The following is a 16,251-nucleotide window of genomic DNA, read 5'->3' on the forward strand; positions in this document are numbered from 1 at the left end:
AGACCAGGAGATGCCCTGGGGCACTGGAGGGAGAGCTGAGCACATCTGCTTATGGTCAGGCTCCATTTGGAGTCAAAATGACCACAAGCAGGACATCTGTATGCTAAAGTCAGAACAAAGGAGTATTTGCAGGATCCTGCTGGAATGTTCCTCACCTCTGATTGCTTGATGCACTCTTAGTCATTACATGGACACTTCTAAGGGAAAAAAATTATGTCCTCTAGCTACAACAAGTCCAGGGAATAGTGCCAGAAAATGGTGGCAAATTCTGTATCCAGCCCCCTTTCCTATTTTATAGGAAATTTAAGTTAATTAAAATTAAATAAAATGGAGGGGCTCCTGGGTGGCTCAGTCGGTTGAGCGTCGACTTCAGCTCTGGTCGTGATCTTGCGGTTCATGGGTTCAAGCCCCACGTCGGGCTCTGTGCTGACAGCTCAGAGCCTGGAGCCTGCTTCGGATTCTGTGTCTCCCTCTCTCTGCCCCACCCATGCTCATGTTCTGTCTCTCTCTGTCTCAAAAATAAACATTAAAAAAATTTGTTTAATTAAATAAAATGTAAAAGTCAGTTCTTCAGTCACATTAGCCACATATCAAGTACTTAATGACCCTATGTAGCTAGTGGTTACCATATTGGACAGCGCAGATACAGAACATTTCTATCATATCGGAAGATTCTGTTGGTTCTATATTTTACTTCCTCAAGACACATGATTATCACTCATGTATTAGGTTATTGTACAGATAATATTAACATTATAATAATATAACACAACATCAATAATAACAATAATAATAGTCTGCACTTCTATAGTACTTGGAAGCACTTCATATATGTAATTCATTTAATTATTACAACGGGCTTAATTCATGTAATGCATTAAAGGATGGATGGATAGCAGATGGCTTCAAGCAGTCTCAGAGAGGTGAGGTAAAAGACAGAAATAGGAAAAATGGAGGGGCATCTGGGTGGGTCAGTCAGTTAAACATCCGACTTTGGCTCAGGTCATGATCTCACAGTTCCGGAGTTCAAGCCCCACGTCGGGCTCTGTGCTGACAGCTCAAAGCCTGGAGCCTGCTTTGGATTCTGTGTCTCCCTCTCTCTCTCTGCCCCTCCCCAGCTCACACTCTGTCTCTCAAAAATAAATAGACATTTAAAAAAAAAGAAATATGAAAAATGGAACCCAAGTAATGATATTCTAATCTGATATTTGCTACTAGGAAACATGAATTTGGTTTTGTTTTATGTTTCTTTAAATGTATAAGGTGAGTGTCTTTTAGATAATTCACTTTACCAAAACCACAGAAAAAAAGAAAAATAGTCTTAGATGATGAAGCAACACAGATTTATGTGGCAGCAAGGAAACATTTATACTTACGAAACACATTAAGGGTAATGCAACATAATTAGCGGGGTTAATAGTACTGAAGGTGATTTCTATGGTAACTCAGTACATCAATTCTGTGCACATTATTCATTCCAGAGATCGGTTTTCAAGCTACAGACTCATAGCTTGTAAAAATTAAAATATCCATTAAGTAACGCAATTACCTCTGCTCTTTAATCGGTGGCCAGGTTTCCATGAAGGATGGATGTTCAGTTTATTCCTATTGATGATTTGTCTGTTGACCCTCCTAAGAGCTTCAGATTGCACTCGTGACAAGCCCCTTTCCAAAAGGAATATACATTTCATAATAATAATAATTACGGATATTATGTTTTCTCTGATCAGTCTGCAGGAAATGAACTGCTCACCTTTGGAATCAATAGCCATTTAATGCATCAGAAAAGCAATTAGCGAAATTGCAACGTAATATCCTACAACCTACTCATCCACCTCTAAAAGGTAGATAATTTATTCCCTATTGACTAGTGAAATGAGCCCTAAGGTTAGTGCTAAGTATTATTTACAGAGAGAAGTTCTTCAGTTTCCCAGCAGCCAAATACAACCCGTACCCTGTAGTACCAAAGGTAATATTTCAAATTAAAGGAGACCCCACCTTCCCAAAGTGCCCAACATCCCCTTCCCAACACAACCACTTTTAGAACAACTTGGGCTCGAATGGTTCGCACTTTTTGACCTTGAACAAGTCATCTCGCTTCTCTGAGCCTCTGCTCTTATCAATAGAATAATCTTACAAGGCTATTGTGTGTTAATAGAATAATATGAGCCAAGGCCACCATGTACAGGTTCTCAATGCATATTACCTTGGCTAATAAAGCCAAATGGGATGACATTTGTGATTACAGACAGATGTTCCTTCATAGAAGCTATGCCATTCTACCGTTGAGTTTCGCTGATGTGGTTTCCTGGGTTCTAATTCCTACGCAAAGCACAAAAATGAAGCCTTCTGGCATCATGTGGTTCTAGAAGGACCCACTGAAGCTCCTCATTTCGTATTGAGTCTACTTCCACCCACACAGTTCCCCTCCAGGGGCACATAAATACTAAGCCAGCTGAGAAACGTAGACGATGAAACGAGTCCGGAAAGGACAGAACAGAGTCCGTTCTGCTCTACCTCCCTGCAGAGTTTAACATTTGGGTCACTCTCCTTAGTGTGCTCTTCTCCCTTAGCCTGGCCCAGTGTTATTTGCCTCTTCCTATCTTTCTGCCTGAAGCTATTCTGTTTGGGTAGTCTTTAATATCCAGTCCGGGTGCTCTGTTCTTATCACAGTTGATAAGAAACTATGCTGTGTGTGTCTTCATCCATTCTGAAAATATGTATCAAGCAGCTGCTTTGGGCCAGACTGTGAGCAGATGTGGGTCCAGCCCTCCAGAAGCTCCCAGTCGGAAGGAAAACCATTCTGGGTGCGCAGATAAACAACGAATACAGAGCGTGCCAGGACCACCTCTAGCCAAGGGCTTCCTCCATCCACAAAGGGAATTAAACTGGATAAAGCTGATCACGGACCACCTTCATAACTCATCCCGCTTGCTCTCAGCCAGCTCCGCTACTCTGTTCTGTGCTCCATGACGCTCCCCCCCTTTTCGCCCCCAACTTGTTGCAGGAGGTTGAAGAGGCCTCTCTCAGCTTTAATTATCAGCCTGCGGCCACCCTGCCTGCTATGCCTTCAGAGCCTGTGCTTCCGCCCATCAGAGTCCAGACCCCTCCTCTCGACCTTTCCCACAGCCCCTCACCCTCTTCCCCCTTCCTCTAGGTCAGAGGTTCTCAAAGCGTGGTCCACAAATGCTCAGGAGACCCTTCCAGGAGTGTGCAAGTTCAAAACTGTTCTCATAATAATACTTAGACATCTCCCATTGCGTGGACAGTAGTACTTACCCATCGATGGGTAAACTTCTACCCATCGATGGGAAAAAGCTGCCGTGCTTTGCAGGAATCAAGGCGTGGCACCGAGCTGTGCCAGTGTTCATGCAATTCATCACCATGGTTTCCTTTAAAAAGCCAGTCTGGGGGCACCTTGGTGACTCAATCAGTTAAGCGTCCCACTCGGGCTCAGGCCATGATCTCATAGTTCATGAGTTCAAGCCCCGCATGAGGCTCTTTGCTGTCAGCACAGAGCCTGCTCGGGATCCTCTGTTCCCCTCTCTCTCTGCCCCTCCCCTGCTCATGGCGCTCCCTCTCTCTCTCTCTCTCACTCTCTCTCTCTCTCAAAAATAGATAAACCTTTAAAAATAAAATAGAATTTTAGAAGTTCCCAGTACTTAAAGATTTTTTTCATCATGAAGTCAGTAGCAATACTAACAAATATAAGTTCTGACATCGTATATGAAACGGAAGATCTGCAGAACACGAAGAACTAATATTTTCCGAATTACCAGTGCCTGACAGTACGAGAGCAGAGTGGGGTAAAGTTCCATCCAAGGCGAGAGCTCGCCCGGTGCATCTGAGTGCCCAGAGTACCCCAGGTTTGCCCACCAGGTTTCAGCCTTTATCCTGCAACTAACCCTTCAGAAACGGGGCTAATTAGCTTGGTGATCATTTCACAGCGTATACATACACTAAATCTTCATGTCGTACACTTTAAATACCTACACTTTGAATGTGTCAATTATACCTCAGTAAAGCTGGAGGGGGTGGGGACTACGACTTTCTGAATTTGGTACATCAAAGAATATCCACGATTATCCGAAAAGGCTATTAACCTAGCCTTCCCTGGCCCAACCAACCACACGTGTGAGACTGAGTCTTCTTTACGTACCGTAGCAGATTAAATGCAAAAACAGGCATGATAACTCAGCTACCTTTCCATCAAGGCAGACGCTAAAGAAATTAGTGAGTCACACAATACTACCCTTCTCACTGAATTTTCTTCATTTGGGAAGTTATAGTTTCCTGGGTCCTATAAATATTATTGTCATTTTTAAGTGAATTTAATAAATATGTATTTTAAACTTTCTCAGGTTTAATTATTGACATGGAAAATACAAATAGAGATAACTCACGTAAATAAAAGCTCTTTCGGCCTCCACAATTTTTAGGAACATGAATGCAGGCTCATCCTACCCATGAGAGGTGGACACAAGCTTTGGGGAACCCAAAAGGCACTGAAGTCTCACAGGGATCGGGGAAGGCTTCATAAAGGAGGACTTTTAGGAGCTGTCGTTTGGAGACTAGGAAAAAGTTTCTTTGTGTCCTCCTTAGATGGTAAGCTCTCTAAAGGGGTACAATGCAAGTGGAGTAATGCAGTGGAGGAATTCTAAACCAGGAATCAGAAACAGAGGATATTGCTGTTTCGTAATATAGAGCTATTGATTGATCATCCGTGCGGCTCAGCCTCCTGACTTATAAAAGGCAGATATTATATTAGGACCACCTCTAAGGTCCCTTTTACATACATGTTATACTAGTCTGTTTTTGATGATGAAGCACTGTTTTCAATCTACAGAAACTTACAAGGAATTCCCAAAAATATTTGAAAAACAGCCCATTATATTGAGAGTCACTAAAAGTCGTATTTTCAGAGATTTTTTAGGGATAGAAACAATGTTTATAATATGATATTAATGGAAAATTATATACAAAGTTGTATGCATACTATGATCGTAAATTTATTAGAAGAAATATGTGTATACATATCTTTACAAATAGTTATCTCATGGCGACAGGATTACTGAATATTGATATCTTCTTCTTTGTACTTTCTATTTTCTGAGCATAATCAGGAAGGTTTTTTTTTATATCTTAGAATTGCTTATTTCTTATAATAGCACTGTAAAAAAAAAAAGAAGCTATCATTTTTAATCTATAAGTGAGCATGTATGAAGCAAGCCAAAAAAAAAAAAATGCCCATTTTTCTAGAAGTTAGAAATAAAAGTCCAGCTCTCTTACCATTAAAACCACTAAGGTTGGGGCGCCTGGGTGGCGCAGTCGGTTAAGCGTCCGACTTCAGCCAGGTCACGATCTCGCGGTCCGTGAGTTCGAGCCCCGCGTCAGGCTCTGGGCTGATGGCTCGGAGCCTGGAGCCTGTTTCCGATTCTGTGTCTCCCTCTCTCTCTGCCTCTCCCCCGTTCATGTTCTGTCTCTCTCTGTCCCAAAAATAAATAAAAACGTTGAAAAAAAAATTTTTTTTTTAAAATAAAATAAAACCACTAAGGTATATCACCTTTTTCTGATTGCTTTATTCTCTGAGCCCTAGACATCAGGATTCACACATCCTTGCTTGATCAAGTTCTGGAAACGTGGCCCAGCTTGTAGCAAATCTTGGTAATGGTCCCACACTATCCATTCTCCCTTCCTGGGCACAAAGCTGTCAAAACAGGGACTACATTTCCCAGCCTTACTTGCAGGTGGGTGTGGCCATGTGACTCATGCTTAACAAACGGAAGCCTTGTGCTACTTCTGCCTCATTTCAGGAAGCTGCTTATGTCCCCTTCCTCTTTCCCACTTTTGACTGACTAGAAAATGGCAACCAACTAATGCCAAGAAACCTACCTGCACCCTGAGATGATATCTACCTGTTGAGAAAGCAGAGCCAACTGAGGAGCCCGGCCACCAAGATAACCTCATGAAGCAACCCCGCTTAATTTGCCCAGGGCTTTCTGGCCAGGTCTGGACTGTTATGTAAAAGAGAAATAGACTTGTAGCCTGGCAAAGCAACTCCCTTATGTGTCTTTTTGTGCCAAAACTAATGTATAGCTGAATATTGATAGCTACATATTGCCTCTGCCATATTCACAAGTTCGACTCAGACTGTCGAGGGCTAATTCATCATCAAGAAGCAAAATCAATGAGCAGTATAACCCTATCTCAAAGCCATGAGAGGCTGTAGTTCAAAGTTCTCCAACTTCGTAGTTCAAAGTTGGGAGTGTCGTCAAGGAACTGAGCCTACTAACTCTACCATAAATACACATTTCTTTCTTTCCCACAGATACTTCTAGACTTCTTTGGGGCATCTTTTTGCCAGATTGTTTTCCAAACGCTTCAGGGAATGTGAAATGTGAGTGAGATATTATTAGTAGTCCTTAGAGTGTATTATGATGAAGATACCCATAATTTTTTTTTTATCCATTTCTAAAACTCCAAATCTGGGGCTTTAATTTAAGGAAGCACCTAATTTTTAAAACGAAAAAGTGTTGGGAAACCCGGGTGGCTCAGTCAATTAAGCATCTGGCTCTTAATTTCGGCTCAGGTCATGATTTCAGGGTCATGGGATTGAGCCCGCATCCAACTCTGCACTGACAGCAAGGATCCTGCTTGAGACTCCCCCTGCCCGACTCTCTCTCTCTGCTCACACTCTTTCTCTCTCTCTCTCTAAAAAACTAAAAACTAAAACATAAAACGGAAACAGCATTATACAGAAACTATACATTATTTTAATATTTTTAACAAAGAAAAGTACAAACATTTAAATCTCCAGAAATTGATGATGGTTAAGTAAATCATGGTACCGCCTCTCTACGGTGTTTTATCAATATGTCGGGAATTAAATGATTAACATTAAAGGAAAATAAAATGATACACCTAACACAAGGTAAGTCAGGAAAACTGAATAAAAATTTTATTTTTACTATGACTTTAACTATGAAAAATAACACATACCCATTAGGACAAGAAGTAAAGAAAACAGAAAACTGAGGGATTATGGATTATAGGGCTGATACTCTGGATGATGCTGTTTTCTCTTTTTTAACTGTGTGCCCCTGTTGCTTTAGGACTACGTGAGCAATAAATAATTGTCCATTTAAATTTTTTTTTACATTTCTCTTCCAAATTTATGAGAACATATGCTCACTGAAGAATACAATGCCTTTTAGCCGCACATCACCACTCTTCCCAAAGTCCCCAGCCTGCGTAGCCAATATACAGCCAAATAAGAACGCTTCCATGGTTTTCTCCATGTTCAAGCAATGCATACCTAGAGTCATATTGTAGGGACGCTATTTTGTTGAAAGTTATTTTTAGGGGCGCCTGGGTGGCGCAGTCGGTTAAGCGTCCGACTTCAGCCAGGTCACGATCTCGCGGTCCGTGAGTTCGAGCCCCACGTCAGGCTCTGGGCTGATGGCTCGGAGCCTGGAGATTGTTTCCGATTCTGTGTCTCCCTCTCTCTCTGCCCCTCCCCCGTTCATGCTCTGTCTCTCTCTGTCCCAAAAGAAATAAATGTTGAAAAAAAAATTAAAAAAAAGAAAGTTATTTTTAGAAAGCAAGAAAGTGAGAGAGAAAGAGAGAAAGAGAAAAAGAAAGAAAGAAAGAAAGAAAGAAAGAAAGAAGGAAGGAAGAAGGAAAGAAAGAAAAGTGTATGGTATTAGATGGATTACCTGCTATGCGTGCATCATTTAATAGCACATCCTTGATATCTCTTTAAATCAGTCTTTTCTTTTAATGACTGTAAAGAAATACATTTAGCATTTTAAAACAGACATAAAACAGAAGGCATTGCCTTCCAATTGCTCTTTGTGCCCCTCACCCCACCACCAGCATTTTGAGTGAAATGTCACAAAGGTACGTACACAGCTCTCTTGACCCGCCTGTGAACTTGGCAGAAATCACATCACTAGCTTCAATGCAGTCTGAGGGTCCGCGTAACCAAGGAGAACTATTCGGCCCGCATATTGCAGGACTAAGGCCAGCTTTTTCCTCGGCAGACCCGGGAGAGGCTCCAACAACAATGTCCTCCCATACCAACACCTGCCCTGTGCTCTAATAGTTCGGCAGTGATGCAGGATCTTTGCTATTGTTTCCATCTCTAGAATATCTGCAGCACCTGATAGAGTTGGGGAGAGCTTTCAGGGCATCGGTAACTCATTTTTCTTTTCTTCTTCCTGTTCGAAATACAGGTCTTTGGGGACTCTGAGATGACGGTCCTTCAATCAAAATCAAATAATTCACAAATTCAACGTTGCCAGCGGGTGATATGAGGTTAACCGAAGAAAAATTGTCAGATTCGGCTGATGGCTTAAACAATTGAATTAAAAACTGAATTAAACTTGGCTATCTCAAATTCTGAACTTGCTTTATGAAATGATTCAGAAGATCTCTCAGAGATTTCATTTACTGAGTACTTTTGTCTTCCCACATCACCTCGTCCAGCAGAATTTATCAAGTCTTCACCTACGCCTTATGCAAACACACAGATATCCTTGAGATTATTTCCTTTGTCAGTAAAATATCTCATCTGGTTATACGCCACTTCTTTTTTTTTCAACATCATTTACTCTTCGGAATTAATAGGATCTGAGTTAATTGAACGGATGGATGTGAAGACAAAAGCCCAGAACACTGGAAAGTAGAATAACCATCTTTCTTACGATTGCACAGTTCATAAACTCAAAGGCTTAATATATCGTATGAAGTCACTCTCCCGAGACCATTATGAATACAGAAAAGGCAAGAGAAATGAGGTACGCATACACCTTCCATTTGTGTAGCTCAGAGGAGCAGAAAAGGTTTTGATTAAAGGCTTTAAACTGGGCACGAAAGACAATACTTTGTAGAGTCACTGATCGAGAGGAAAGCTGGCAGAGCCCACAAAAGATTACAGCACGTCCACACAGTACAAAATCATATGGAGAACTGCCTGGTTCATTTGAGTCATGGAGAACTCCACAGGGGAGAAATCTAAGGTTTTCTTTAATCCACTTGGAAACTTCCTCATCAATTGTTTTGATATCAGAGGCAACCATTATATCTTGGTCCCAAATCTCACTGCCTAATTAATGACCTTCTCTTTGTCCGTGAAGATCAACTAGTGTGTTTCACTTAAACAGGCGGAGAAGTGGAGAATGGCCGAGCAGCCCTGCAAGACTGTTAAAGTTCATTCAGTTGTGCATTAGGGATGAGACACAAGGCTGGTCCCCACTCTGTGCACCGATCGTGTCCTAAGCTGTTCTCGCGAGGCCTTGCTCTCCGACTGGGGACAGGTTTCCCCACTCACATCATGCCGCCCGGTGACTTCCCAGCAGCAGCAATCCCTACTCACTTGAGAAACTGAGGATCTGTGGAAATACACCATTTTCATACAATGTCAGAGAGTTAACAGACTCCCTGGAACCCATTCCTGGTCTTTGGTAAGAATCAAGGCCAGTTGCCAGTGTCATCGGGTGGAATGCAAACCCAAACCCTTGACCTTCATTTATAAAACTACCCTGCTCAGGAAGCACCCCCATGTACCACAATGTTCAGATAAAGTAAGTGCACAAGGAGGGACCTGGAGAAGAAGCAAAGGTAGAAATCAAACGTTGTCGGAGGTCATTTTAGACAAACTCATCCACTCAACAGATGAGGAAACAGAGAGCCAGGAAGTCCAGTGAACTGCATGGGGTCACAAGTGAGGGATGGGTAGGTAAAGACTGAGGCCCAGGCCTCTGCACCTCTCTCTAGAGACTTCCTCCTGCCACGTGCACAGGAAAAACCATGGGATGATGCTGGCGTGTAGGAAACCAAGAAAGAGCACTTTTTTTTTCTCCTTTGCGGGTCGTAATCCATTGAGAAATGAGGCAACTGGGCAACCAGTAAGTGGAGTTTATAATGACATTTTTATTGTTGTTAAGTCATTTTCAAGATATGGTTCTATACATGTGTCAAAGGACCCTACTCACAGCCCACCCCACCTGAGAGGCTACAAAGCACACATGCGGACCCAGGATTTCGGGAAGAGAGAAGGAAATGAATCCCTGGTGCTTTCCTGTTATTAATGGATTAGCGGTACCCAGTCGAGGTGGAGGGTCAGCTGCCAATCGGGTAACTCATGGCATGACCAGGGAAGAGAAGAAAGGGGACGAGGTAGCAGACCGAGAGTGTTCCTCGAGTAGAGGCCCCTCCACCTGGAAACACACACAGCTGGACGTAGAGTGCATGCGTAGAGCTCTAATTCACAGGGTTGGCGTGCCCTTTATCTTGCCAATACCCAATGGCCACATCCCAGTGAGGCCTACTTCGTCCCACCCGGCTCCATGTGCTGGGCTGCCTAACGTGTGTCTGGGTGGAACCTACCAGATGTAAGCAGGGACAGCATGGGCACGAACCATATCCAGAATCAACAGAGTAGGGTTCACTCCCTAGAGAAACCCTGGGCTTCTAAACCTCAGCAACACTGCTCCCCTGCAGGTCCTAGGGCTCTCCTCATGCCAGAGGTCCATTCTTTGCCGGAGGCCTGGCTCTCACTCAGGCAGGTGCTCCTGTCTGCCCCCCCCCAACCCCCGCTGCAGGGGTGGTATTCGCTGCCCCAAGGGGAGACAGTCTGAACACCAAGGGCCACTCACGGTCCATCAGAAGACAGATGCTCACCTACAGTTGAGGTCTTAGCCTATTGTGCCTCTGCCATAAAAGTGTGTGTGTGTGTGTGTGTGTGTATGTGTGTGTGCGAGAGAGAGAGAGAGAGAGAGAGAGAGAGAGAGAGAGAGATGGATGTTATCAATAAGAAGGTCTAGTCAAGATAAATCAGATAGTTTTATATTAGATAATCTTTTGTTTGGCAAATAACTGTATCATAAAAATAAGTAATTTGGAAAGGCAGCCTCTGGTTGGTTTCTACATTGTTCTATTTAAGCCAGTGGAGTGAATACACTGAGGATTAGCACTGAGTTGTGTACTAACTACGTCTTCTTGTTTTCTGTATTCATGATGCTCGAACATCTGGGGCCTTGCTGACCTGGAGGGACTGCCCCTCCCAGGGGCAGACTTTCTAGAGATGGTAAAGTCTTTCCTAGGACAGCACGTGGGGTACACAACTGGATCAAGCCACAGCCCACACTCCCAACCATCCCCTTGATCTCACGCTCCGGGCCACTCTCCTCCTGCCCTAATCGCCCCAGGGCCGGACACCACACAACTAGGGACGCTCTTATGCCCAGAACCCCCTGAAATCAAAACTGAGCTTAGCTTGCTCAGCCTGCTTCCTGCCCACAAAACTGCAATAAAGGCTCCTGCTGGCCCACAGGTCCTCTCTCTGTGTCTGTTCATCCCAAGTCCCTGCCTCCCCCTGCGGCCATGTGTGGAGCGCCATGCCTCCCTGTGTCTAGGGGACTGTGAGGAAAATAAAAATGTCTTCCTTCTGGGGAGCATGTCCATGTCTACACGTCTTACCAAACCTCATTTTTAAAAACTCCCAGGTACTGTAGCTTTTAACACAAGTCAAAGGCTCCTCTCTCTCCAAACCAGCCAAGTGGAGGAAACAGGGAGGGAGACAGTGAAAAGGTGAGCCCCAGTATCAGGCCCGACGACACCCCCTGCCACGCTGGCTGGGCTCCAGATGACAGAGCGCCGCACCAGGAATGAGAAGAGGCACAGTGTTAATGAGGCACTGAGTTGTTTGGTCATTAAGATTTTTTAATGATAGAACATCAAGAGAACATGTTTCCAAGATACCTTCCAGAAGCAAAGCCTGTCATTACAAAGTCCTGTCAACAGAGAAAAACGAGAGAGAGAGAGAGAGAGAGGTGTTGGGAGAATGATGCTTTACCCATATCTCCATTGTTTGGTTACAACCAATATAAAATTTAGATAAAATTTTATAGTTTCATGGGTAATTTTTTTAATACGTGTTTATTCATTTTTTGAGAGATTGAAAGCATCAAAGGGAAGGGGGCAGATAGAGAGCAGAGCAGAGGAGCCCAAGTGGGCTCTACACTGACAGCAATAAGCCCGATGTGGGATTCGAACTCCCACATTGTGGGAACCATGAGATCATCACCTGAGCTGACGCCGATGCTCACTTGAGTGAGCGACCCAGGTGCCCCTGGGTAAATTTTTACAATGTCTCCAACCTACCTGTATGCCTGATTTGCTTTTCTCATGTAGGACTGGTGGCAGAGATGGCTAGCTGTTCACCTTCTACAGGGTAGAGATGTTTCTGGACAGCAACTACATCTTCCATGACTCCCGGCACCCGGGGGCCAAGGGGCTGAGTTCATACCTATGGAATATGGGGGAAGTCCTGATGTCACCTCCAGGTGTGCATAAGCCTCCCACATGGTCCTCTTAGGCTCTCCTTTCTTCCCTCTTTGCCCAGTTAGATATCACTGAAAAGCCTGATGAAGGACATTTTGAAGGTTAATACATATCAAAGAGAACCATCCAGTGACTTTTTTGATAGACAGCTTCATCTGCCCAAGGACAAAATAAAAGACAAAGGCTTCATTTCAAAAATTGGCTCATTCATATGTAAGGGTGAAATAATCACCGTGATTACTTGGCTTTCAGCTTGACCTGTAACTTCAGGGGTCACAGATATATAAAAGGAAAAGGGTGACAGGACAGGTTTGGCCATGTTTGCGTTGCCAGAGGAACCTTGTAGAATCAGTAAAAAGAGCATTTGTTATTAGACATCTTTGTGCAAGCAAAGCAGGGATTTGGGAGAAAAACTTATTTAAATCTAATGGGCCCTTTCCAGAGAACAATCATTTACCAGTCCTAAAATAACGTATCATTGCCTTACTCCCTCCCCTCTCTCAGAGGGAGCTGTCTCCTGAACCATTCAGCAGCAGCATGCACTGGAGACATAGGGAGCCCCAGCCAGGCACAATCCCAGGCAGAATGCGGTAACCTTGCATTCTTCTTTCATTGAAAGGAACAATGACATTTGTAGCCTTCATAAAAATAGCCTGAATCAAAACACTTTGCAGCCTCCTATGTGTTATTACTCTACCCATCAATGTCACCATTTGTATTTCTGGAGCTGGATGTTCCAACAGCCCTAAGGACCCACATCGTATTTGTGAGGGAAATCTCATGATCTGCCTCCAACTCCCTCTCAGAAATCCAGAAAACACACCCCCACAGGGCATCTCACTAACAAAGGCAATTTTATGATTTTTTTTAATTTTATGATTTTTTAAAATTTCATAACCACATTTTGTATCAACTATGGTACAAGGTCTCGTGGGGATCACGACCTGCCTTCTCATTCTCACCAGCCCCAAAGACCACTAGGAGTCCCAACCAATAAGGTGGAGGCTGGTCTCGATTTCACAGACAACCAGATTCACCTGGCCTCAGAGCACCTGGCCTGCCCTTGATTTCAATATAACCAATAGAATCATTTATCCAAAATGTCCAGTACCTGACTCAAAATTTCTGGAACCGAGTTCTTTTAACTTCAAAAGAGTACAATGATTTTTAAGGAAAAAATTAAAAATTAAAATTAAAAAGTTTATTTCTCAAAAAAAAAAAACCTGCACATAAAGCCCAGAGATATCATCACATCCCCTGCCTTTCCAGAAAGAATAGAGAGCAATTGCCTACGATAACCTGCACCAATTTGGATATTTGACTAGACAGTGGCATAAAAAATAACTCTAATCATAAGAGCTTTGCACAAAAGTCACAAATCACTTACCATCACTATGATATCATTGGGTTTTTTTAAGGTTTCCAGAAAAATCATGGTGTTTATAAACCATCTTCTACTACAAGTCACTGAACTTACCTTTCTAAACAGGTGCCATCACAGGGATGTGGTTTTACCAGATGAAGAGAGTTCTGGAAATAAATGGCGGTGACGGCCATACGATATGAATGTACTTAACACTACTGAACTATAGACTTAACATAGGAAATTTTGTGTATGTGTCCTTCATCACAACAACAAAAAAAGAAAATCAGGTGCGGTCAAATTTCCCAAACGTGGGCCCAAAGTAGAGCATCATAAGGGCTCACATAAAGATACCCATGTGAGCAAAACTTTGGTTACATCGGCCCTTGATGTGCAATTGCCACGTTCAACGCAGAAGTTCTGAGTGTTTTTCCTTTTCCCTAAAACCTTTCATTTGGCCCCGCTGATGGTGAATGGGGCTACCATCCACCGTTCCCTCAAGCCAGAGACCTAAAAGTCAGACTCACCTCCTCCCTCTCTTCTCCATCATTTTCGGTTAAAAGACTAAACATTTTGTTTGTTTATTCTGTCTCCTTTAGTATCTCCTCCCTCAATATCTTTCTCTCCATTTGCACTACGATTCATCGTAAGTACCAAAGATTTATTGAGCACCTAGTAATGAGGGGGGGTAGGGCCACTGTCCAAAAATAAAGATGTAATGTCTAACTTCAGGGAGATTACGGTCTAATAAGGGAGAAAAACGCGCACACACACACACACACACACACAAAATAAGCTCAAACTCCATCATCATTATCATCATCACCATCATCTTAACATTTATTGAGTACTTATATCAGACTCCCTTACATTAAATCCTCCAAATGACCCTAACAGTTAGGGACAATCTTTGCCATCCTACATATATAATCAGTGGGGCTTAGACAAGAAAGTTTAGTGAGATTGCAAAATACAAGAATAATATACAAATATACATTGTATGTCAGACAATTTCCAGACAACTGGAAATTAATTTTTTAAATGCCATTTACAATAGTATCAAAAATATGAACATCTTCAGAATAAATATTCTGTAAGAGTACAGGGGACACAGCTGCTGGGCACCAGGGTCTGCAACACCACACCTTGCTGCGCCCACCAGATGGTCTGACCGCCTGCCCACCAGACTGACAGCCAGGAGCCAGGGAGAGGGCTCCAGAGTCCAGGCCAGTGGGAGAGGAACTGCCAGGTGTCTCCTCCCCAGGTAGAGACTTCCCTGTCACCCCTGAAGAGACCCACGAAGATTTTGCAAAGCTGGTTTTGCAGGGAGATGGCTGTACATGAACCTAGTGCTCCCTCTTGCATCCTAGGCCTCTGTGTTTGTTCTTCACTCTCCCTCACGTTCCTGCCAACCGTGGACATCTGCAGCTGTGCACCCTCCCCACTCGTGACCCGTGACCGCAAGGGCAGCCCTAAGGGACAGGGAGACACAATGGGAATACGAGACTCCTCCCACCTCCCTCCTCCTTGAAATGCCGGTGCTTTTCAGCTCTGCATGCCCTTCCCATGGCCCTACCTGGACTACACCACCAGTGGTCCCACCCTCAAGTCCACCCTGCCACCGCTGACTTTGTCATGTCCTTCAACTCTGTGGAACCGCCTTTCCACCTCTACTACCTCCCACCCCCTATGTTTTCTTCACAGTGTGCCTCAGATCCCAACTCATCCATGCGATTTTTCTTTTGTTTTTTCAATTTCTTTTCAATGTTTATTTATTTTGGTGAGAGACAGGGCATCACCTGTGCGATTTTTCAATAAGCATCTATTGAACGTGCAAGGCGTACCAGACCCTGATCTGGAGGGCCAGTGTGCAGAGGTGGGCAAGAAAACTCATGCCTGAGGTTTCAAGGGGAGCCACAGGACTGCCACACAAGGTGAGGAGGAGTAGAGACACCAAGTAGCCAAGGGTTTATACGAAAGGAGCATCGAGGGCACGAACCTACGCAGCCCTGGAAGGAGAGCAGGGAGTCATGGAAATATGGGTCATCGAAGGCTAGTCCCAATGTCCAGCCTTCATCACATGTCCTCACCTGAGGACTTGCAGATAGGCACCCCCAAACTAGACCGGTTAGAAGCAGGACTTACAGGAAAAGCACAAAACTCGTCTGTGGACTTCATGGTCATGGTAAGGGCGCCATCACACAAGCCCACCAAGGGACTCTGGACTCTAGCACCTCTGACTTACTGGGTACAATGAGGACCTGCTGGGACTCTTTCAAGTGCACAAGTGAAGAGAAAACTAAGCCACAAGCCTAGGAGAATAGAGATGCAAAATCTTTCTCCCCTCAGGGGCAATGTCAATGATCTCATGCTATACAATAGCCAATGACCTCTGCTAGCATTAAAAACTTTACCAGTTTTCTGCCTCATTTATAAGTCTCATCCCAGAAGTGGACTCCTGCTTCATTGGCTCTATACACACCATTTGCCTACATTCTGCTTGGAAGCAGCTTCCTACCTACTGGAACCCTGACGTGTGTCTC

Source organism: Prionailurus viverrinus, chromosome F2 (assembly GCF_022837055.1).
Source record: "Prionailurus viverrinus isolate Anna chromosome F2, UM_Priviv_1.0, whole genome shotgun sequence".
Classification (NCBI taxonomy): domain Eukaryota; kingdom Metazoa; phylum Chordata; class Mammalia; order Carnivora; family Felidae; genus Prionailurus; species Prionailurus viverrinus.